The sequence below is a fragment of the Pleurodeles waltl genome, chromosome 4_1, assembly GCF_031143425.1.
Source record: "Pleurodeles waltl isolate 20211129_DDA chromosome 4_1, aPleWal1.hap1.20221129, whole genome shotgun sequence".
In the NCBI taxonomy this organism is placed as follows: Eukaryota; Metazoa; Chordata; class Amphibia; order Caudata; family Salamandridae; genus Pleurodeles; species Pleurodeles waltl.
In genome coordinates this window covers 689,404,535-689,428,535 of record NC_090442.1, presented here as the reverse complement: position 1 = coordinate 689,428,535, position 24,001 = coordinate 689,404,535, and positions in this window count along the sequence as shown.

Genomic DNA, 24,001 nt, shown 5'->3' with positions numbered 1-24,001 from the left:
AAATTTCTGGTACTAAGGGTTTGTGGGTAACGTGAGTGTGTATTTTATTGTGTTGTGGGTGTTGTGGGTGTGGTGTGTGTATGTGTATCAGGTGTGTGTATTTTGAATTGTTCAATATGGTTGTGTTTTGTAAATGTGTGTGTATTTTGAGTGCGGCGGTGTGTACTGCCAATGGTTTACCGCGGTTGAAAGTCCGCCGCGTTGATTCGTGGGCATATTCTTTTTTGTGTGACGGTGTTGGTTTTGGCATCGCCAGTTTATGACTGACCTTTGGTGTGGCAGACTTGTGTGGGTGTCTGTATTGTGGCGGATTCTGAGTTGTGGGTCGTAATACCTGTAGCGGAATTCCGCGGCTGCAGCAGTATGTTGGCGGGCCAGGGTTGTAATGAAGGCCCAAGTCTTTATGTAACTCCACAGAATTCCACTGAGTAAATTCAGAGAAATCTGCTCACCCTACTTAAAACATGGTAACAGTGGCTTATCAACAATTGGTATATTTAATGTACTTAGGGGCATATTTATACTCCATTTGCGCCGAATTTGCGTCGTTTTTTTCGACGCAAATTCGACGCAAAACTAACTCCATATTTATACTTTGGCGTTAGACGCGTCTAGCGCCAAAGTTCATGGAGTTAGCGTAATTTTTTTGCATGAACACCTTCCTTGCGTTAATGATATGCAAGGTAGGTGTTCCCGTCTTAAAAAATGACTCCGATGCATATGCGTCGTATTTATACTCCCGGGCAAAAATGACGCCCGGGAGTGGGCGGGTCTAAAAAACCTGCATTAGCGCCGGATTTTAGCGCCTGGGTCAGGGCAGGCGTTAAGGGACCTGTGGGCTCAGAATGAGCCCAGAGGTGCCCTCCCCTGCCCCCAGGGACACCCCCTGCCACCCTTGCCCACCCTAGGAGGACACCCAAGGATGGAGGGACCCACCCCAGGGACATTAAGGTAAGTCCAGGTAAGTATTTTTTTTATTTTTTGGGGGGCATAGGGGGGCCTGATTTGTGCCCCCCTACATGCCACTATGCCCAATGACCATGCCCAGGGGACAGAAGTCCCTTGGGCATGGCCATTGGGCAAGGGGGCATGACTCCTGTCTTTGCTAAGACATTTTCCCCCTACGCCAGCGCTGCCTGGTGTACGTCGTTTTTTTTAACGCACACCAGACAGCGCCGGCGGCTAACGCCGGCTAACGTCATTGAATAAATACGGCGCCCGCATGGCGCTTCAGAATGGCGTTAGCCGGCGCTAATTTTTTTGGCGCAAAACTGCGTTGGCGCAGTTTTGCGTCAAAAAGTATAAATATGGCCCTTAGTCCCTAGTAAAGTGCACAACTGGTGCCCCAGGCCTGTCAATTAGATGCTGCTAATGGGCCTGCAGCACTGATTGAGCACCCCACTGAAATAGCCCATCAACATGTCTCAGACCTGCCATTACAGAGACTGTGTATGCGGTTTTGAACTGCCATGCTGACCTGGCAAGTTAACCCTTTTGTCATGCCAAAACCTTCCTTTTTAATATATGTAAGTCACCCCTGAGGCATGTGCAGGACAGCCCAGGGGCAGGGTGCATTGTATACAATAAGTAGGGCATGCACATTTCCTAGAAGTGAAAAACTGTTACGTTAATTTTTCACTACTGTAAGGCTGATCTTTCCTATAGGATTGGGATTCATTTATTAGATTTAATTTGTGTAGTTTCCATTTGGGAAGAGATGGGACACCCACGTTTTGTGTCTCTGGAATCACTATTTAAAGTCATGACTTATAGTGAAGTTGGATTTTAAATTGCAATTCTGAAAATGCCACTTTTAGAAAGTAGGCATTTTCTAACTTTAACCATTTGGAGCCTTCTGCCTGCCTCTTAATAATTGTCTGGGGTGGGTGAGAGCTGAGCTTTGTGCATTCCCTCCAGGCAACCACACAAAAATAGAGCTTAGGTGTGATTGGTGGCCTGGCTACAGCCTGATGGGCCATCCTGGGAAGGATAGGAGGAAGAAGCTGGCAATTACACCTGAATATGCTGTGTCCTGTCCCCACAAAAAGCATTGCATACCTTCCTGTAGTGAGTCGGTAGCTAGGACATGGAGGGCAGAGACTCTGTGCACTTTTAAGGCCTCTCTTTGAAGTCTCTTCTAAGGCACAACTGGGTATAAGTAGTGGATCTCAGACACAACCTACTCAGTACACTCTTGAACCTGTGGATACTCTGCCAGGAAGAACTGCTGTGCTGCCACAAGCACTGCCACTCTGTTGGACTGCTACTATGCTGGATTCCTGCTCTGCTATGTTGACCTGCTGCCTGCTGCCCTACTACCCTGCAGTGAGAAGATCTGGACCTGCATCTCTCCAACCCAGAATCAAAGTGAATATAAGGGCTTGCTGGCTTACTTCCTGTTTTCTGAAGTCTCAGGAACACAAAATACTTTCAACTCACATGCTACATCACCTGGACTCCTGCCAAGTGGTGTCACCCTAGTCCTGGGCCCTTGGAAGTGGGAACAAAGTGCTGCTCCAGTCTAGTCAATGCATTGCTAGTACTGCGCTGATAGCAACTGGCTCATCACTCCTCTTGCATGGATTGGAGCTGACGCATCCACCGTATTCCGTGGATTGGAGTCAACGCATGTCCTCACCAGTGTGAATCGACTACAGCTCATCACCTTCAGAAATGCTGCATCTTGGACCTGACCCATCGCCGCTGTTGCGTGGAAAAATTATTTGCATCTTCGCCACTGCGTGGTAATGATCGACGCATTGCTTCCATTGCTGGGATTAACACTAACTCATTGCTTCAGTCTGCTTCCCAGTTGACACAACCAGGATTAAGGTACTTCAGTTCAGTGGGCCTCACTGGGTCCCTGTAGCTGGCCCACACTCCATTGCCGTTGGCCTGAAGTCTTGACTTTGTCTAGACCAGTTGTCCTCGGTTGGTGCTTCTTGTTTCTAAATGTTATTTTACAGTTTATTCTTCAAAAATTCATCTCAAGTTTCACTTATTGGATTTTGTCATTTTGGTCTTGTTTTATTAATAAATTACACTCTATTTTTCTAACTAGGTGTGGTATCTTTTTGTGTAGTGTTTTCAATGTTTCATTACTTGAAGTGCTGCATAAATACTTAACACATTGCCTCTCAAGTTAAGTCTGACTGCTCTGTGCCAAGCTATCCATAACTTGGATTGTGTTTGTGAATTACCTGGTCTAATGATGTGATTCCAGGTTGGACAGGGTTTATACCTCTGCCAACCAGAAACTCGATTTCTAACAGTTCCTGTGTCCTAATTTAATTATCTTAACTTTCTTTATGTGAATAAACTGTGTTAAGTACCTTTTTGTTTTTGGTTAGTTTGCAGCTGCAATGAGTTCTATTCTCTTGTTTATAACTAATTGAATATGTTTCATAGAGGATACCCATGCCTCTAGTTCCTGATTAGCCAGGTGTGGTTACCTTTGTTCTTTTTTATGAAGAAATATGAAAGGGGGTCAGTATAGTTCTCTTCCAGCTTGGCTTGCCAGAGAAGTTGATGAAAACTGTATTTTTTAATTACTACATTACAAACTAAATAATGTTCATGTGAAAACATGATGGAAAAAAACATATTTAAGAAATCCTCTAGGATGCACATAGAACTTCTAAAGTGATGTACCCTTTCAATTTTTGCTTCTCATCATTATGTTTAAGAACAGACTTAGGGGGGCCCTTACAAGCCCCTTGCGCCACCGTAGCATCACTTTTTTTGATGCTACAGCAGCGCAAACAGTCCCCCCCACAGCACTACATTTACAAACTGGTGCAATGGTACCATTGCACCTGTTTGTAAGGCCTTGCACCAGATTATACCTGCACCAGGTATAGTGTGTGCAAGGTAGGCATTCCCCCAGAAAAAGTGCAGGAGAAATGGTGCAGTGAAATCTACAGAATTTAATAGTGCCATTCTGCGCCGTCACAGCATACGTTTTTTAATGCTTAGAGCAGGTGTTATACCTAGCATCCTTGGTATGCTTTCTCCTGTCTTTTTGTCTCTGCTTCCTCTATTTTTGACTATGTGTTGGATTTCGTTTTTGCTGCTTCAGGTACTCTGGGCACTTTACCACTGCTGACCAGTGCTTAAGAGCAAGTGCTCTCTAGCTATATTGTGATTATGATTGGTTATCCGTGATTGACATTTTTGATTTACTAGTAAGTCCCTAGTAAAGTGCACTAGACGAACCCAGGGCCTGTAAATCAAATGATACTAGTGGGCCTGCAGTGCTGATTGTGCCACCCACATGAGTAGCCCTGTGAACATGTCTCAGACCTGCCACTGCAGTGTCTGTCTGGGCAGTTTGGAACTACTAGTTTGACCTGGCAAGTGCACCCACTTGCCAGGCCTGAACCTTCCATTATACTACATGTACGTCACCCCTAAGGTAGGCCCAAGGCAGCCACATGGGCAGGGTGCAGTGTATTTAAAAGGTAGGGCATGTACTGGTGTGTTTTACATGTCCTGGAAGAAAAACACAGCCAAATTTGTTTTTCACTATTGCCTATCTCTCCCATAGGTTAAAATGGGTATTACCTTTAAATACCTTTTCATTGTAATTTCCCACGGGGGGCAGATAATGATATGGAGTATGGGGTCTCTGAACTCACAATTTAAAAATACATCTTTTGGTAAAGTTGTTTCTTTGATTGTGAGTTTGAATATGCCATTTTCAGGAAGTGGGCATTTTCTTGTTTAACCATTCTGTCTGTGCCTCTGCTTGGCTACTGAATCTGGGTCAGACATCTGGGTCAGATTGACACGTGGGCTGTTTGTGTATTCACTCTAGACAGTAACACAAAGGGAGCTGAGGTGTGGGCTGCATATCCCTATGGGTCTTTCTAGGCTAGAGTGGAAAGGAGGAGCTGACACCTGCGCTTCAAAGGGCTGTGCCTGACCTCACACAATGCAGTCTCAAACCCCATAGAGTATTGCTAGGGCAGGGCAAGGAAGGGGCAGGGTCTTGTCCACTGCAAAGACTTTCCTTTGAACTTTGCCTACTTCAAAGGCAGAAATTAATATAAGTATTGGACTGCGGACCCCACAACTTTAGAACACTTCTGGATCAAGAGCAACCTCTACCAAGGAGAAGAGCTGAAAGGAGGTGTACTGCCCCTTTCTGGGTTGGCCTGTAGTTGCTGCTTCTTCCTTTGAGAGAACAAAGACTGGACTTTGTTGTGTATCCTGCTTGTGAAGTTTCTCCAAGGTCTTGGACTGAGCTTGCCTCCTGTTAGGAAGCCTCAGGGATATCAAAGACTTTATCTGCCAGCACCTGGGCTCTCTTGCTGAGGCCCCTGATTTTCCAAGTGATACCACTCCATTCCCTGGGCCTGGTAATACCTGAATGATAATCTACACACTGGAGCTGAGCAGCAGAAAAATTGATGCAGTACGATCATTGTGGCTGTAAAATTGACACAGCACCCACTTCATGGCTGTAAAATTGATGCAGCACCTGCCTCAAGGCTGCAGAAATCAATGCATCGCCAGTTCAGCATGGCTTCATTATTACCATTTGTCTGGATTTTCCATGCTTCATCCCTGGACACCTGTTCAGAAATCAACGCATCTCTTCCCTGCAAAGAAAGAATCGATGCACTGGCTCACTTGTTATTAAAGAATTGATGCATTGCTTACTTTTCTGATGCACCCTAGTCCCTGTGGCTTTATTTTTGATATTTTGTGCTAAAACAAAACACCCATTGATTCTTATGGTTTGAGACTCTTTTTTAAACTTTAAAATGCAATATCTTTACTTCTGTATGTTCAATGTTTGTTGTTTTGGTCTTGTTTGATTTATATAAATATTGGCTATGTTTCTAAACTGGTGTGGAGTCCTTTTGTGTTTTTTCACTGTGTTTCTGTATTTGTTTGTGCAAATACTTGACACATCGCCTCTGAGATAAGCCTGACTGCTTGTGCCAAGCTAAAAAGGGGGTGAGAAGGGGTTATCTGAGCTATGTATCTCGCTTACCCTGACTAGAGTGAGGGTCCCTACTTGGGCAGGGTATAAACTGACTGCCAACTAAAGACACCATTTCTAACAGCAGGTGTTAAAGTGATGCTGTGCTGTTAGCAATTGGGCTCCCCTATCAGTGCTGGACTAGCAAAATTTTGATGCTAGCCCAGCAATTCTACGGTTTAGCGCCACAACAGTGTAAAAATTTCTGATGCAGCTGTGAACACTGTGTGCCATGGAGCACTGTACTATAAATACAGTTCTCCCAGGGCAATGTTAGGTAGTGCAGGGTAGCACAAGAAAACAGGTGCATCGATCACGATGAGTCCATTTCTTCTAATGAGGCCCAGAGGGACTCATTTACAAGCCCCTTGTCACCGCCATTGTCTTATTTTTGTTTTACTCTATGGTAGCGTAGAACAGTCCCCCACCTCATGCCATATTTACAAACTGGTGCAATGGTATCATTGCGCCAGTTTGTAAACCCTTGCCCCACATTATACCTGCACCAGCCATAATATGTGGAAGGTAGGCATTCCCCCACAAAAGGGGCCGCAGAAATGGTGCAGTGAAATCTACAAGATTCCACTGTGCCATTCTGTGCTGTCACAGTGTAATTTTATTATCGCTTGCTCTGAGAGGGCGTTAAAGCGACACTGCTGTTTTTAATAGCTCCCCCCAGCATTGCAGTACTAGCATCAAAATTTTGATGCTAGTTCAGCAATGCTACGGTTTAGCACCACGAGGCGCAGGGTGGTGCAAGAAAACTGGCTTATCAATCATGATGTGCCCGTTTCTTCTAAATGAGGCCCTTAGAGCAGATCAGAAGGATGGCATTGCAGTGTTCATATTGGTATATAAACAGTGTTTGGTCCCTTTATCTGCAGCCAGGGGCACAACACACTCAAGAGACCCTAATGTACCAGTTTGTGTCACAACCAACACCAAAGAAACCATATCCCCTTGGTCTACTTTCCAATTGTCAAACTGGGGACCTTATCAGTATTGACAATGTGCTCAAGCCTTGATTTTGTTACTTTTTTGTGTACTTTAATGTTGTAATATATTTTCATATGTATTTTTAACTGCACTGTACTGAGACTCTAATTTAAAGACCGTTGTCAATAATATGATTGAGGCATATGTCAGTAAAGCATTTATTACCTAATATTTATTTTACATCTATTGGTGTGTGCCTGACATTTTTGATCCTTGTTGACTGATCACATAAGCACATGAAATTTGAGGAAGCAGGTAAAGAAATGTGTCTTTACATTGACAATATGTTTCCTGTTACATTAAACTGTAGTTTCAAGGGAAGCAAAAGCCCTTGTTTACTTGAGCCTGTACTAGTGGCAGCTATCACTGAATGGGGGTGGCTGGGTGGTGGGGGGAAATAATAAAGCAGTAAAAATAATAATAAAAAATAAATAAATAAATAAAACAATTACCTCTTTCTTCCGGGGACTTGTTTGTGCCTCCTGCGTCCTCTTCCTGGCAGCACACAAGTGCCCAGCCAATCACGACATTGCTCTCACCAGCATGACAGCAGCGCTGTGATTGGTGTGGTGCCCTGCTTCGGCGCTCACAGTGGGAGTGAAGCCCTGTGCACTTTCTCCTCCCGGCTGTTCAATACAGCCAGGTCAAGAAATGTAAAGTGTGCATGTCTGTGTTCCCGGCTGAACACGGCCGGCCAAACAGACATGCACACTTATTGTGCACGTAAAACTCCCCCTCCAGCCCAGCCACACCCAATAAAATGATAAACACGCTTTATTATAATTTTATTTTCCCTTGTCCTGCAGCTTGAAAGCAGTGGGGCAATGCTCCTCCGCCTTAGCGAAGGAGCCGCCCCTGGCCTGCACTCGAAGAACACGGAGAATGCTCTATCATATTTGAGGAAGGCTCCATGTAACAACAGTTGTTTGAAAATAATTGCCATTTTGAATGTGTTATCAAATTGGTTTAGGATAAGAACATTGTAGTTTATGGCGAAATGGGAACGTGTGCATTTTCTTTTCACTTTGTCAGGTGTAAAATATTGCAGTGATGATGGTAATAATAATACGAATAATAATAATAACAGTAGTTCTTAGTAAAAGAACAGTCGAAGTGTATTATTAGTAATAGTAGTACCATTATTCATTCTAGTGGTAATATAATTATAGCTGCTTTATTTACATGGTTCAATTATTGTTCCATAGCTTTTCATAAATCTAATTTATGACTTTTAACATTTACTTGGAAAAGCTGTAGGAATGGTAAAGTTCCAGGTCAAAGCATGACAATGTAAATCTACGTGTACTTCCATGGTAATGGTGCCCCCACTTAATTGGCCTCAGAGTAAAACACTTGTTTTTTAAAAAAAAAATCTCTTTCATTTGATTTTAAAATGGCAATGACGGTAAGCCTGAATATTATGCGCAATAGAAATCAGCGAACTCACTGCAATTACAGGACCATCAGTAACGGTGGAAAATCGCTAACCTTACCGGATAAGCAAATCAATATAAATTGTTTTTCAATTTTATACTGTCAGTTGAAGTTGAAACAATGTTAATTTAATCAGTCTTTGATGAATAGAGTGTTATAACTGAAGTTCTTACTATTAAGGAACCAATGGATTATAAAGTGCACTTCTCTCAATGAGAAAACACAGTGAAGCAAATTCCTGCATTTTTCCATGTATATTGCACGTATACATTAATACAAGTTCTTTAGTTAGCTCATACAAATATGGTGCGAGCAAAGCAAAACGGAAAAGATTTTTCAAATACAGACTCCTGAATTTGTTTTAGTGATTTAAATAATAAGTCCAAGTTACAGCAGAAGTCGCAATATTGTGCACAAAGCATTTTAAGACTAGGCATTTAAGAGTAGGGGACAAAACAAAACAAATAGGCACACCAAAAAGCAATGAGTATTTTGCTTTCACTTTTTAGTGCATTATACCACAAGGCTTTCTAAATAAAGTGGAAGTGAAACTCACCAATCTCTATAGAAGGCCCTACTTCCCTTTGATGAGCACTTGATTGGCTTATTGATTACACTATAATTTATGCAGGGGCCGCGCCTCCATGATGGCCGAGGAGCGCTGCCCCACTGCTGAAAGCAGAAAATAAAGGGATAATAAAGAGTATATTATTATCTGTTTATTTTTCAGCTTTCATAAGGTGGGGAGGGGGGCCAGCATCCTCCACGTCAACGAGTGGAGGAGTGGTGGTGTGCTTCTAAGTGAGCATGTCAGTTTGGCCGGCTGTCTGCACATGCCCACTAAGAACAAGCGCAGTGTCCCACTCCCTCCCTGAGTGGCATTTTTGCCAACTCAGGCCAATTCCAGTGCTTCTCTCATGCTGATAATAGCATGAAAGAAGCATCAGGATTGGGTTGGGAGGGAGGAAGAAGACGAGAGGCGACTGGAGGGGTGGAACACAGAGGCGGCAAGTACTTTTTTTTTTTTTTTTATTGCAACGTCCACGGCACGCGCTGCCCCCCACAAATTTCTGGCAGCAGCTGCTACTGAATTTATGGGAATATTTCAATTGAGCAGCAAAGATATACTAGGCTTCAGTAACAATGATTTTGTTAATTATCTCTCTCTCTCTCTCTCTCTCACACACACACACACACACGAACACACACCCCACTTCCTCCCCCCACAAGCATAATCAATTGCAGTGGGGAATGAGTAACAACAGAGCTCCACCAATGAAGAACGTGAAACAGAATTAAGTTATTAAAGATGCTGACAGAACCTTTCTAAAAACACCTGGCTGGGAAACTGCTTAAAAATGTATGACAATAGAATTTTAGCATCTCGGTGCTTACAGTGAGTCCCCTCAAGCGCACAAACCTGGAGAGCAATATCAATTGGTTAAAGTTTCCCATTAGATAAATGGTTGGACATATAAGACATTTTTCATAAAAAATAAAAAAGGCAGTCCTCTCATATATCTTAATATTAGGCAGAGGACTTCTAAGGAAATTCTGGTTCACACATCATGCCCGAAGGAATTCGTGGAATAAAGAGAATGAGCTGCTTGAATTAAAATATTACAAGGCACATCGATGAATATTGCGGAGACTTTCTGAATTTCTTTTTGTGGATTTTTTCATTCAGGCTATGTGCGACCAGTTTTCTTAGAGTGCTCTGTAATAATGTTTTCTTAATTAATATCATTTGGATTTAAAAGAAAATAACCAGGATTACTTGGGCTTTAGGAGAAGCCAAACCAGGTAATGGAAGTAAAGGCTCCTTTGGCCAAATGTTCAAGTCGCCACTGAAGTTGATCTGTGCTTGCTGCAGTGTGCCCACCTGTGTATCTTGTAAAACTCTTCGAAGGCTTTTAATTCAGTGATATTATTAGGCCTCCGTCTGGTCTGGAAAATCTGTGCTGCCTGTAGACCAGAAGGGTTGGCATACCAAAAGATGTGAGTAACTTCGTCGTAGAGCTGACAAAGAGATTTCAGCATTCAATCCACTGCTAATGTATATCACACTGTTAATGAGACCTATTCTGGGGATAAACTTTCCTTTTCCAAACAAATCCACTCTTTCCTGATGAAGACTTTTAACAAGTCCAGAATATTGCACAATGGATGATGACATTTTTCAGCACAAAGAAAGGTTGTTTGGAGTATTTTTGAAGCACTTTATTTCTCTCACCCACTATAGGTGTGCAGCCGCTTTAGCTTGTGTTTAAGTTTACCACATTAAAGACATTGTACCAGATACCTTTACAGAGTTCAATTAATATGTCTGTTTACCAAGTGCATCCATTACATGAATAAATCCTGCTGCTAGTTTTAGCGTTCGTCGTAAAATCTCTTTTCCATCTTGGGAATTTTGATCCCATATTTCCAATTTGAAAAGTATTCCAGAGTGCATCCTTTGCTATCGTTTTTTTTTTAAAGCCATGAGTGGCTGAGAATATCACATATTGATTTAGGCTCCGTAGAAGCTTTGGATCTGCATTGGGTCGCTAGGGATGTGCCATCCACAAATGGATGCAACGTAATAAATGTGACATTGCAGTCATAAATTAAAGCAATTCAGGCCCAAATTTATACTTTCTGGTGCAAGCCTGCACTAACACAGGTTTGCGTCAAACAGTAAGCGCCGGCTAGCACCATTCCTAGATGCCGTCCAGGTGCTATATTTATTGAATGGCACTATCCTGAGCTAAGGGCCGGGGAGGCATAGGGGGAAGCAGTGCTTGTGTGCCAAATTATGGCACTACACTGTTTAGAGGCAAAACAATTTACTCTAGGCAGTGTAGTGCCATTTTCTGGTTAAAAAGCCCCATGGACATGGCTCCTGTCTCAGTAAAGACAGGAGCCATGCCCACCACCCAAATGGCCATGCCCAGGGAACAAATGTCCCCTGGGCATGGCCACAGGGGTCAGCGCCGTGCAGGGAGCCCCAAGTCAGGGCCCGAGCAGTGTTTAGCAAAACAAAATAAAAAATACTCACCCGGACTTACCTTGGATGGGTCCCCCATCCTTAGTTGACCTCCTGGTGTGGGTAGGGGTGGGTGGGAGTGTCCCTGGTGACAGGGAACGACACCTGTGGACAATTTCCATGGTCTCTGACCATAGAAATCGGCCTAGAGGTTCCCTTACGCCTGCCCAGATCAGGCATTAAATGGCAAGCTTAGCACCATTTTTTAAGGCCCCCAACACCCCTGTGCTGGATTTTAGCACAGGGGATAAATATGGCATAAAGGCCATATCATCCTTTTGTGCACAGGAAACTCTTCCTTGCATCTCATTGACGCAACATAGGTTATCCCCTGCAGACAACAACGTAAACTCCATTACTGTGGCGCTAGCCGTGTCTAGCGCCAAAGTATAAATATGGAGTTAGGTTTGCGCTGAATTAGCGTAAAAAAAATGACACTAATTCAGTGCAAACCAAATATATATATGGCCCTCAGTGTGAAATTAATCCAGCGTTCTTTCTTACCCACATAAACTGACAGAGATGCTTTGGGCCTTATTTATAATTTTTGGTGCAAAACTGCACTAACGCAGTTTTGCACCAAAAAGTTTTGCACCGGCTTGCACCATTTTTTAGCACCAGCTGGGCACCATATTTATGGAATGGTGCAAGCAGGTGCACAGGGTAGGCTAGCTTAAAAAAAAATCACGTTAGGCAGGTTTGAGTCAAAATAAATTATTCTGACCAGATTATCATCATTTTTTGACGCTAAGGGGCATATTTATACTCTGTTTGCACTGAATTAGCTTCATTTTTTTTTTTACTCTAATTCAGTGCAAAACTAACTCCATATTTATACTTTGGTGCTAGACCCGTCTAGTGCCAAATTTATGGAGTTAAAGTAATTTTTTGGAAGTGGAAACCTACCTTGCCTTAATGAGATGCAAGGTAGGTGTTCCCGTGCAAAAAATGACTCTATGGCCTTAACGCCATATTTATACTACCATGCAAAAATGGTGCAAGGGAAGGAGGAGGGGTCAAAAAATGGGGCAAAGCTTGCTTTGCCCCATTTTTTAAGACCTGGGTCAGGGCAGGCATTAGGGGACCTGTGGGCCTATTTCCATGGTGGAACACCATGGAATAAGCCCAGAGGTGCCCTCCCTAGGCCCCAGGGGCACCCCCAGCCACACTAGAGGGACTGCGAGGATGGGGGACCCCATCCCAGGTAAGTACAGGTAAGTGCATTTTATTTTTCAAAAGTGCCATATGGGGCCCTGAAATGGGCCCCCATACATGGCACAGGGTGCAATGGCCGTGCCCAGGGTACCCCTGTCCTCTGTGCTGGTCATTGGGGTGGTGGGCATGACTCCTGCCTTTTCTAAGGCAGGAGTCATGTGGCATGGTAGGTTTAGCACCATAAAATGACGCTAATCTGGTTAGTCATTTTTTTTTTTTACTCTAACCTGCCTAAAGCCATTTTTTGGTGCTAAACCCTCTTCTTCTATACTGCCAGCCCCACCCGACTAACGTCATTTCTTTAAACTCTAGCCTACCCTTTGCACCGACTTGCACCATTCCATAAATATGGTGCCCGCCTGGTGCACAGAAATGGTGCAAGCCGGTGCTAAACCTTTTGGTGCAAAACTGAGTTAGTGCAGTTTTGCACCAAAAAGTATAAATCAGGGCCAATATTTTGTAAGTTTACGCGACTTTTGTGTCAAAAAATGACATTAATGCGGTGAAAAAAAAGTATAAATCAGGGCCTTGGTGCTAGATAGGTCTAGCACCAAAGTATAAATATGGAGTTAGATTTGCACCGAATTAGAGTAAAGAAAATGACACAGAGTATAAATATGCGGCAGAGTATAAATATGCCCCTACACATGGCGTTAAGGCCATAGAGTCATTTTTTGCATGGGAACGCCTACCTTGCATCTCATTAAGGCAAGGTAGATCTCCACTTTCAAAAAATGACCTTAACTCCATAAATTTGGTGCTAGAGGGGTCTAGCACCAAAGTATAAATATGGGGTTAGGTTTGCACCGAATTAGAGTTAAAAAAAAAACACTAATTCGGTGCAAACAGAGTATAAATATGCCCCTTTGTGTCCACAGCTTGTTTGTGCCAGTGATCCACAGAAAAGAAACACTCAACATGTGCAATGTTCATTACCAGCACATTAAATATGGTGCATGGATAAAGTCCACAAGTCTGACTGATGTCTGGGTTTTACCATGACCAGCCATGTCCAGGCTGTGTCAGGATGTTGCCGAGACAGGCTGCACAAATAAGCAAAATAAGAGGCCATCCTTGTTTTTTCAGAGTTATCCCCATAGCAGGATGGAAGAGGTGGGGGAAGCAGGGGAGGTCCATGGCTCTTCTTCCATCATTATTACGTGCTTGTCTTCCGGAGGGCAGATGTGAAATGGGTGAAAGCAGACAGAGCAGAAAAACACTGTTCTCCTGCATGAGGACTGAGAACACGTAAAGGTTTGTTTTGATGTGAAATGTGTGGAGCCATTTGTCAGGCAGCATTAAAAAGCATAATGACATGAAGACTGCTTAATTTAATTGGCAATTGTCCTGAAATCGTGGGCTGTGTGCATGTCATCTAATTTTGTACTGAATTTGCAATTCGCAAAATCTCAAAAAGCTGGGGTGCTTGCTATGAGACTGTGCACTCTCAAAAGAAAACAGAATGATAAACGTAGGTTTTGAGCCTCAAAGGAAAGGCAAAACCATTCGAGGAATTACAACAATTTGTTTCATGCATTGCAGGAAGGCTTTAAAAAATGCTTCGCTGTGGGCTCCTGCAACCCACAAAATGTTTAGCAAATAGCTAAAGATTTGTGAGCTTCTGTATCCTTAACTGGGTCTGCGGCAAAGGCACTGGTGGGCTGAAATGCGCAAAAGCGGAAAGAAATAAAATGCCAGAAAACAACAGAGTATTGGACTTGACAAACGTCATAAGGAGAATCAAAAAACTAAAAAAGTGAGTGCTAGTCTAACAGATGAAGACCATAATAACTATTGTGAACAGATTATCATTAAACACCCTGGAAAATGCTTACTTTTTGGCGTGACTCAATAGACCTGTGGAATAAGTCTCATCAGACAACCTGTCAGCACATGACATACAGCTGGTATGGAAGTAGTAAGAGTATTACACAGAGAAGGTTACAGGATTAAAGACCAGTGATTTAAAAAGATAAACCGAAAGAGAGCAAAATAACAAATTTGAAAGAGTGAAAATCGGATGCAAAGCAAAAAGAAAACACATGGAACTTGTATGTTGCCAGACACATTGCCTCACGGGGAAATTTGTCAACATGAGAAGACCTCTTATGCCTGCGCCGGAGAAAGTGAATTGCTGTTCAGCTCCAGTGGGACCACATAGTATGCAAGTGGATTCTGAAAGAAGCCATCAGTCGTGTTTGATTACCTTGCATCCAGATTGGGTGCTCACGCTGCCTAGCTGCCATTCTGATCTCTTTAATTGATTCGAAACTCTTATTTCTCACCGCTGTATCAGCCTGCCTAAATTCGTGTAACTTCAGGGTGCCAGAGCGGACCCAGAAGAGGAAACATGATCGTGCAAAACCATTTCTGAAATACCTCGACTGTGTTCCGATGTACGCAGGGATCAAGTTTAAACATCTTTGCACCAGGCACATGTCATACCGTGGTAATGCTCCTGGATGAACGAGGGAACAAGTCCACCACTATGCATCCAACATGGTTCTTCATTTGCTCAAGGCACATCGGAGCACTGAAGACATTTTAAAGTGGGTGACAAATGAAGGAAAAACTCCTGCTACTATGTGACACCAAACATGTTAAACAAATAATGTGCAATGATATAGAGAAGGGTGCCTTTATGGTACTTTATCCTATTACGCCTTGAAAATATACCTGTTTGACTGGCAGAGGTCTGTCAATTTTCACCCTGATCTTGCTTTCAGTAAAGTAACCCTTAACATCATTCAACAGAGTACAAGTCCCAGAACGCTCATTCAGAAGCAGTTAAATGTAATAAGGAAACACCAGATTCCATCATTAACATGGCATGAGTTAAAAAGAGACAAATCACTTTTCTTTGTGAGCCTACAAAATCATGCATAGCTACACATAACTCAGATTCACGATTGGCTCCATGAACAGTCTTTAATCTCTTCTGTAAGTCAGTGTACAAGACTTCGAGAGTTGTGCCGGATTTCCCCTTGCAACTGTAATGACGGGTTGGTTCTGTTTTTGAGCGGAGAGCTAGTTGCGAGTGTGGTGTTTCTGAATACGATGCACCAGGCTAATCGATGCAGGAGAGGGCGATGCATTGATCTTCTCCACCGTGACATGCTGGTCCGAAGCAATAGCTCGAGAGGTGAGTCAGTAGTTCCAAGTACAATGTGCTAGTACAGTCCCTGAAGCAGTGGTGATGCATTGATCCCAATCTTCCAGCAGGTGATGCGTTGGTTCCAATTGGTTCAACTGAGTCGATGTGAAGGTTCTGGCAGATGCAGCACTTTATACCCAATTCCAAGGGCCCAGGACTGGACAGGCACCACTTGGCTGGGTAAAATTTGCAGCAAGCAAAGTCCAGGCACTGTGGGTGATAATGGGTCGAAGTCTTTTGTGTCCCTGAGAGTTCAGAAGAACAGGAAGCAAGCCCTTGCAGTCACTCTGGCATAGATTTACACCTCCCACCGCCACATAATGACACCATGGGTGCGCCATATTTACAATACGGCGCACCATGGCACACATTAAGCCAATAGCATCAACATTTTTGACGCTATTGTGATGCTTTGCGGCCCAATGACATTATGTAGATTTCATTGCCCCGTTTTTGCGGGCCTCCTAATGTCGGAACACCCCCTTGCATATATTATGCCTGATGCAGGCATAATGTGGCGCAAGGTGTCGCAAAGTGACACCACTTTTTAAATATGGCACTGCAAATTGCCATGTTGAGCCACATTAGTGTAAAATAAATGACGCTAATGTGGTGCAAAGAGGCATTAGGGCCTTGTAAATCTGGCCCTCTGTGTTCTAGTGAGATGGGTCCAGTCCTTCCTCAGGAGGGCACAATGCAGAAGGCAGCAGAGTAGCACAGCAGAAAAACAGTTCTTCCAGAGTGGCTGTCATTGTAGCAGCACATCAGTCCTCCCTCCTGGCAGAGTTCTTCATAGGTCCAGTAGTGTACTTATTTGGTAGGGTCAGACATCCAGTACTTATACCCAATTGTGCCTTTTAAGTAGGCGTGACTTCAGAGAAGGGTCTTTGTAGAGCAAAAAGGTCCCTTCTTCCTGCCCTAGCTCCAGACTCTCTACAGGGCTGTTAGCAGCCCTTTATTTCATGACAAGACAGAGCCTATTCATGTGTGAGTATGAGGCTTTTTCCACCACCTCCCTCCCATCCTGCCTAGGATGGCCCATCAGGATATCCTTCTTTCACATCTAAGATCCCTTTATGGTTGGCTGTCTAGAGGGAATGCACAAAGTCCAGCTGTCGCCCAGTTCAGACGCACAGTGGAGACAGGCTGCAGGCAAACAAGGCTATAAGAAGGAAAATGCCAACTTTCTAAAAGTGACATTTTCAAAATTGTAAATCTGACTTTTCTGTTAAAGATGAGTTATTATTACAATTCCATAGATATTGAACATGAGATATCCACTCGTTCTCAATTAGGAATTACAGCTTATTAAATATAATAAGGAATCACCAATGTTAACCTATGAGAGGTGTAGGCCTTGCAGTAGTGAAAAAACAATTTGGGAGTTTTTCACCACCAGGACATGTAAAATGTAAAAGTGTATGTCCTTCCTTTTAATTACAGAGCACTCTGCACTATGGGATACTTAGGGCCTCCGGTAGGGGCAAAAGGGTTTAGCTGCCAAGTCGATATGGTAGTGTAACTTCACGTAGCTGCAATGGCAAGCCTGAGGCATGTTTAAAGGCTGCTTGAGTGGGTGCTACTTTACTAGCCACTTGTAATTAAATTAAATATGCCAATTCAGAATGTACTAATTATTCCTTGTTTAGGGAAGAGAGCACATGCACTTCAGCACTGGTCAGAAGTGGTAAAGTGCTTAAAGTCCTAAGGCCAGCAAATAGAAATCAGCAAAAATGTGTGGGAAACAGACAAAATATTTGGCGGAAGACCACCCTAAGGCTATCAGGTCTATCTGCCATCTATATCGAAAGCTATTTATAAATCTAGATGTATGAGTAAGTAAGAGTCTACTTTTCTAAGATGTGTTGCACGTCATCTAGAATCCTTACTGTGGTTGTTTTTAATAATTAATTATTCTGAAAGATTGAGAAAATTAATTAAAAATGAATGCTTGTGATTGGAAGATTTCACAGTTCTCAGCACTTCTTAACCCCTTCGCTGCCAGGCCTTTTCCCCCTCAGGTGGCAAGCCTTTTTTTTGGCTATTTGGGGCAGTTTGCGCTTAGGCCCTCATTTGTCCACATAAGCTGCCCACACCAAATTTGTGTCCTTTTTTTCCAACATCCATGGATTCTAGAGGTACCCATTTTTAAATGGGAAAAAGGGCTGTAGAAGAAGTCTTGTGTTTTTTTCCCCTGAAAATTGCATCAACAAAGGGTTTGCGGTGCTAAAATCACCAGCTTCCCAGCTTTCAGGAACAGGCAGACTTGAATCAGAAAACCCAACTTCTCAACACACTTTTGGCATTTTACTGGGACATACCCCATTTTTGTGATTTTTTGTGCTTTCAGCCTCCTTCCAGTCAGTGACAGAAATGGGTGTGAAACCAATGCTGGATCCCAGAAACCTAAACACTTCTGAAAAGTAGATAAAATTCTGAATTCAGCAATTGGTAATTTGTGTAGATCCTACAAGGGTTTCCTACAGAAAATAACAACTGAGATAAAAAAATATTGAAATTAAGGTGAAAAAACAGCCATTTTTCTCTGCATTTTATTCTGTAACTTTTTCCTGCACTGTCAGATGTTTTATAGCAATATACTGTTACGTATGGTGGACTCTTCTGGTTTCAGGGATATATAGGACTTGTAGGTTCATCAAGAACCCTAGGTACCCAGGGTATGAGCTGCACCTTGCAATGGGTTTTCATTCTATACCGGGTGTACAGCGATTCATTTGCTGAAATATGAAGAGTGAAAAATAGGTATCAAGAAAAGCTTTGTATTTCCAAAATGGGCAAAAGATAAGGTGTTGAGAAGCAGTGGTTATTTGCACATCTCTGAAGTCCGGGGTGCCCATACTAGCATGTGACTTACAGGGCATTTCTCAATTACTGTCTTTTTTACACACTGTCTTACATTTTGAAGGAAAAAATGAAAAGAAAGACAAGGGCCAATAACACTTGTTTTGCTATTCTGTGTACTCCTAAGTCTCCAGATAAAAATGGTACCTCATTTGCATGGGTAGGCCTGATGCTCAGGACAGGGAAGGCAACATGTACACATCACATTTTTACATTGAAATCTGATGTGTTTTTTGCAAAGTGCCTAGATGTAGATTTTGGCCTATAGCTCAGCCGGCACCTAGGGAAACCTAGCAAACCTGTACATTTTTTAAAACTAGACACCAATGGAAATCCAAGATGGGGTGACTTGTGGGGCTCTGACCCGGTTCTGTTACCCAGAATCCTTTGCAAACCTCAAAATGTGCCTATAAAAACCACTTTCTCCTCACATTTCGCTCACAGAAAGTTCCGGAATCTGAGAGGAGCCTCAAATTTCCTTCCACCGAGCGTTCCCCCAAGTCTCCCGATAAAAATGATACCTCACTTGTGTGGGTAGGTCTAGCGCCATGACAGGAAATGACCCAAAACACAAGGTGGATGCATCAAAATTATCAAATACAAAACTACCTGTTTTTTGGGGGGGTGGGTGGTAACCTGCATTTTTGGTCCTGGGCTCAGCAGTAATCTAGGGAAACCTACGAAACCCAGACATTTCTGAAAACTAGACACCCGAGGGACTCGAGGGAGGTGTGACTTGCGCGGACCCCCCAATGATTTCTTACCCAGAATCCTCAGTAAACCTCAAATTTAGCTAAAAAAACACTTTTTTTCCCACAATTCTGTGTGAGATCACCGCACAGGGACACATTTCCTACCACCCAATGTTCCCCTCTGTCTCCCAGTAAAAATTATACCTCAATTGTGTAGATGGGCAAAGTGCCTGTAACAGGGAAGAGCCCAAAACATGTCAAAATTGAGGGGGAACAAAAGCGTGTCCAAAGGGGCAGTTTGAAAAAAAAACATTTTTAGGCTGACAAGTGCCGCAGAATTTTTATCGGTATAGATGGGACAATGGTGGTAGGAATTTTGTGGATTCCTGCAGATTCCGGAAGGTTCCATCACAAAAATTTGGGAAAAATGTGTGATTTTCAGCAAAGTTTGAGGTTTGCAGGGCATTGTGGGTAAGAAAATGGTGCAGGGTGCATGTGAAGCACACCACCCTGGAATCAACCAGATGTTTAGTTTTCAGATGCTTTCTGGGTCTTGTGGATTTTTCTACATGGCAGCGTCCCAAAGTCAAAAAAGTGCAGCCCTCACCATTTCAAGTTGGGCGATTTTGAGTTACCAAGCTATCATGGCCCAATGTAAAACCAAAACCCAAAATAATCAAACGTCTTCTTGCTTGCCGTGGTATAAAATGTTTTATTGTGCAGGGGAGAGCTGAAAGACTGTTACCCCATATAGTTGGGTGGAGGCATAACCAGGCCCATACTGGTTGGTAGCCCCCACCCCATTATTTTTTTTTTTATTCCACGCCATCTAGTAGACTTTCTGCCCCCCTGGGGTGTGGATCGGAGATAATTGCCCCATCTGCCCACTGGTGGGCAGAACAGCTTTGGCCCCCCCATTTATTAGGGGTGGGGTAGGGCCATTCCCCCACCCTCTTATTTTGAAAGAAAATCTTCCCTGTTCTCTGGTGGGCTTTCTGCCCCCCTTGGGGCAGATGGCCCTTTCAAAAATAGGCCTATCTGCCCCCAAGGAGGGCAGATATGGCCAACAGTAATGTGGCCCCATGGGGAACTACCGTTGCCCAAGCGGCAGCCCCCCCAAACAAAACACACACATACACACACCAATCCCTGGTGTCTAGTGGTTTCTGCCCCCCCGGGGCAGACCAGCCTAATTATATTAAGCCGATCTGCCCCCAGGGGGGGACAGAAATGGCCTAAAAACTATTTGGGTTCCCCAGGGAGCGACCCTTGCCGAAGGGGTCGCTCCTTACATATAAAAGAAGAAAAAAATATGATCCCTGGTGTCTAGTGGTTTTCTGCCCGCCCTGGGGGCAGATCGGCCTAATTATATGAGGCCGATCTGCCCCCGGGGGGGGGGCAGAAATGGCCTAAAAATTATTTTCCACCCTTGGGAGCGGCCCTTGCCCAATGGGCCGCTCCCCTCATGTTCATTTACAAAAGAAAAAAAAAATCCCTGGTGTTTAAATGGCCTAGAAACAATTTGGCCCACCAGGGAGCGACCCTTGCTGAAGGGGTCGCTCCCTAAACATAAAAGAAAGAAAAAAAAAATCCCTGGTGTCTAGGGGGTTTTCTGTCTCCCCGGGGGAAGATTGGCCTAATGATATTATGCCGCAGAATGGCCTAAATATTATTTGCCCACCTGGGGAGCGGACCTCACCCTAGGGGCCGCTCCCCTTAAGTTCATTTCCCCCCAAAACAAATTCACTGGTGTCCAGTGGTTTCTGCCCCCCATGGGGGCAGACCGGCCTAATTATATTAGGCTGATCTGCCCCCATGGGGGGGGAGAAATGGCCTAGAAACAATTTGCCCCCCTAGAGAGCGACCCTTGCCGAAGGGTTCGCTCCCTAAACATAAAAGAAAGAAAAAAGAAAAAAAAAATCCCTGGTGTCTAGGTGATTTTCTGACCCCCCTGAGGGACGATTGGCCTAAATATATTAGGCCGATCTGCCCCCAGGGGGTGCAGAAATGGCCTGAAAATGATTTGCACCCCTGGGGAGCGGCCCTTGCCCAAGGGGCCGCTCCTCTTCTGTCCTTTATCCCCCCCAAAATAAAGTCCCTGGTGTCCAGTGGTTTCTGCCCCCCCCCCCGGGGCAGATCGGCTTAATTATATTAGGCCGATCTGCCCCCAGGGCCTAGAAACAATTTGCCCCCCCAGGGAGCGACACTTGCTGAAGAGGTCGCTCGCTGTACATAAAAGAAATAAAAAAAATTAAAAAACAAAATCCCGTGTGTCTAGGGAGTTTTCTGCCCCCCCCCCCGGGGGCAGATCTTTATAATTATAGTAATTAATAATTAGTTATAATTATAGTAGGCCGATCTGCCCCTAGGGGGGCAGAAATGGCCTGAAAATGATTTGCCCCCTGGGGAGTGGCCCTTGCCCAAGGGGCTGCTCCCCTTATGTCCATTAGCCCCCCAAAAAAATCCCTGATCTCTAGTGGCCACTTCTGCTGCCCGATCGCATCGCGATCGGGCAGCAGAAATGCTTGCAGAGACATGAACAGAAAGGAAAGGCCTTTCCTTTCCTTTCATGTCTCTGATGACCCCCTCCTCCACTAAGCATTTCTCTTCCGCAATCGCGCTGGAAGCATGCTTCCAGCGGGATGGGAGGTGACCTCTGATGAGTTCAGCACGCTTTCGCATGCTGATGTCATCAGACGTCACTTGGGGGTTGGGGGGATCAGGGTGGAAGGGGAAGCCATGAATATAACCATTACGTCCATGGCGCCAAAGGGGTTAATGCCCCTGAGTAAGCCATCTGCCTGCATATGGATCAGTGTTATCACATATAAAGTAGTCAAAATCAAAGAATCTAAATCAGCACAATTTACTAGCTCCATTTGGAATCCCAGGACAATAGAGTATCTCCCTATTATTTTTCACCTCTAGACAGAATCTTTGGGATCTTTGTTGGATGACTTGATCAAATATCACCATTAAAAAGTCAATACAAACAAAGGTTTCTGAAAATTGCAACAGAATAGGCTAATGCCCATCTTGAATAATGTCTGATAAAGATTGGGAGATGGATTTCACCCCCATGAAAAAGAGCTCCTACTGCTATCAAACAACATTTTTCAAATCAATGCGTTCACAGTTGTGAAGTCTGAGAACTACAAATTACTACAAATCAAAGATTATAATGGTTCCTGTTAAAATTGGGTCTCTAGTTGGCAGAGGTATGCACCCTGTCCAATAGGGACCACAATTCTAGTCAGGGTAAGTCAGATACACAACTTAAATTTAAGAGGCTATGTGTAAAAGTACTTGTTCAACACTTAAATTATAGTAACATAGCGAAAACATCATAAAAAGACTCCACGCCAGTTTAGAACAGTAAAGAAAATGTATCCAAGTGAAACAAGACCAAAATGACAAACATCTAATGAGTGAAATTCGAGTTATGATTTTTTTAAAGAATACATGTAAAATAGTGCTTCGGAGTCACTAGCGGTCAAAATTTTACGTGAGTTTGCGAGGGACAGGTGCAAATCCAAAAACCATGGCGTCGGGAATGAGGGGTAGGCTGGCTACAGAACCCATACAGGGTCAGCTGAAACAGTACCTTTGGTGGAGCAAAGTGCTGACATTGAAGGCAAGAAGTTTAGGGCAGATGAAAAAAGCTGTGATAGAATCCCTGCTGGAGTTACGCATGATTGCTCCGAACCACTCAATTCTTTCATGCCAATAGGCTCTTAATGAAATCAGACCTAGACTGTATCTCATCAATTGTCTCTCTTTCTTAAAAACCCTGGGTTTTTAAGGCTCAATGGAGCACGGGGAGTATTATAGAGAGATGCTGTAAATTTGGTGTGAGTTTTTATTGAGTTTTTCCATGTCCAATAAGCCAGTCAGCCGTTTGACCTGCTTATTTAGGAATTCAATTTGTGTTTTACCTGCCAGCCCCATGGTCTGAGTCCCTTCAACTGGTAACTCACATGGACAACGTTTGAATAATGATTTCCAAGGAGAGCTCCAATTGGTTAAGGAGAACCCAAATGGATTTTTCATAAAGTTTGGGGGGGGCGGTATCTTTACGTTTAGTACAAAAAACGAGGATTAATTTTGTTGAGCTATTTATTCAGTTTGTTTCTAAAATTTATCATGTCATATAATGACGTACGTGTTAATTGGATTTCTATGCCTCTATAACTCATGAAAAAATTATCTGATCCCGAAAGATTCCTCAGCAGACATACAAATGCCGTATTAAATGATAGAGATGCATTTTTGAGTACTTGCTTGTGGGCGTCATCTGGGCTTCTTTTCTTTAACCAAATACTTATAAGCAGTAACCTTTTTTATTTGTGTACAGTGAATTTGCCAAGCACCTGTTTTCTTCAACTGCATTGTTTGTTCATAAATAGGTTGCCCATTTTGAATTAAGATTGATCTTAACAAAAGCAGTGGGATGTTCCATTTGTTAATTTGGCCCACAAGTTGCCTCTGCGGATTTTGCAAAATGCTGTAGGAAAACCCATAAAAAGCAGTGTGCATTTTCTGACATGGTTTGATCTACCAGGGCAACTAGGGTCATTATTGTATCTTCAATGCTGCAGCCTTTCTCAAACTCTGTTTGAAAAAATCAGATG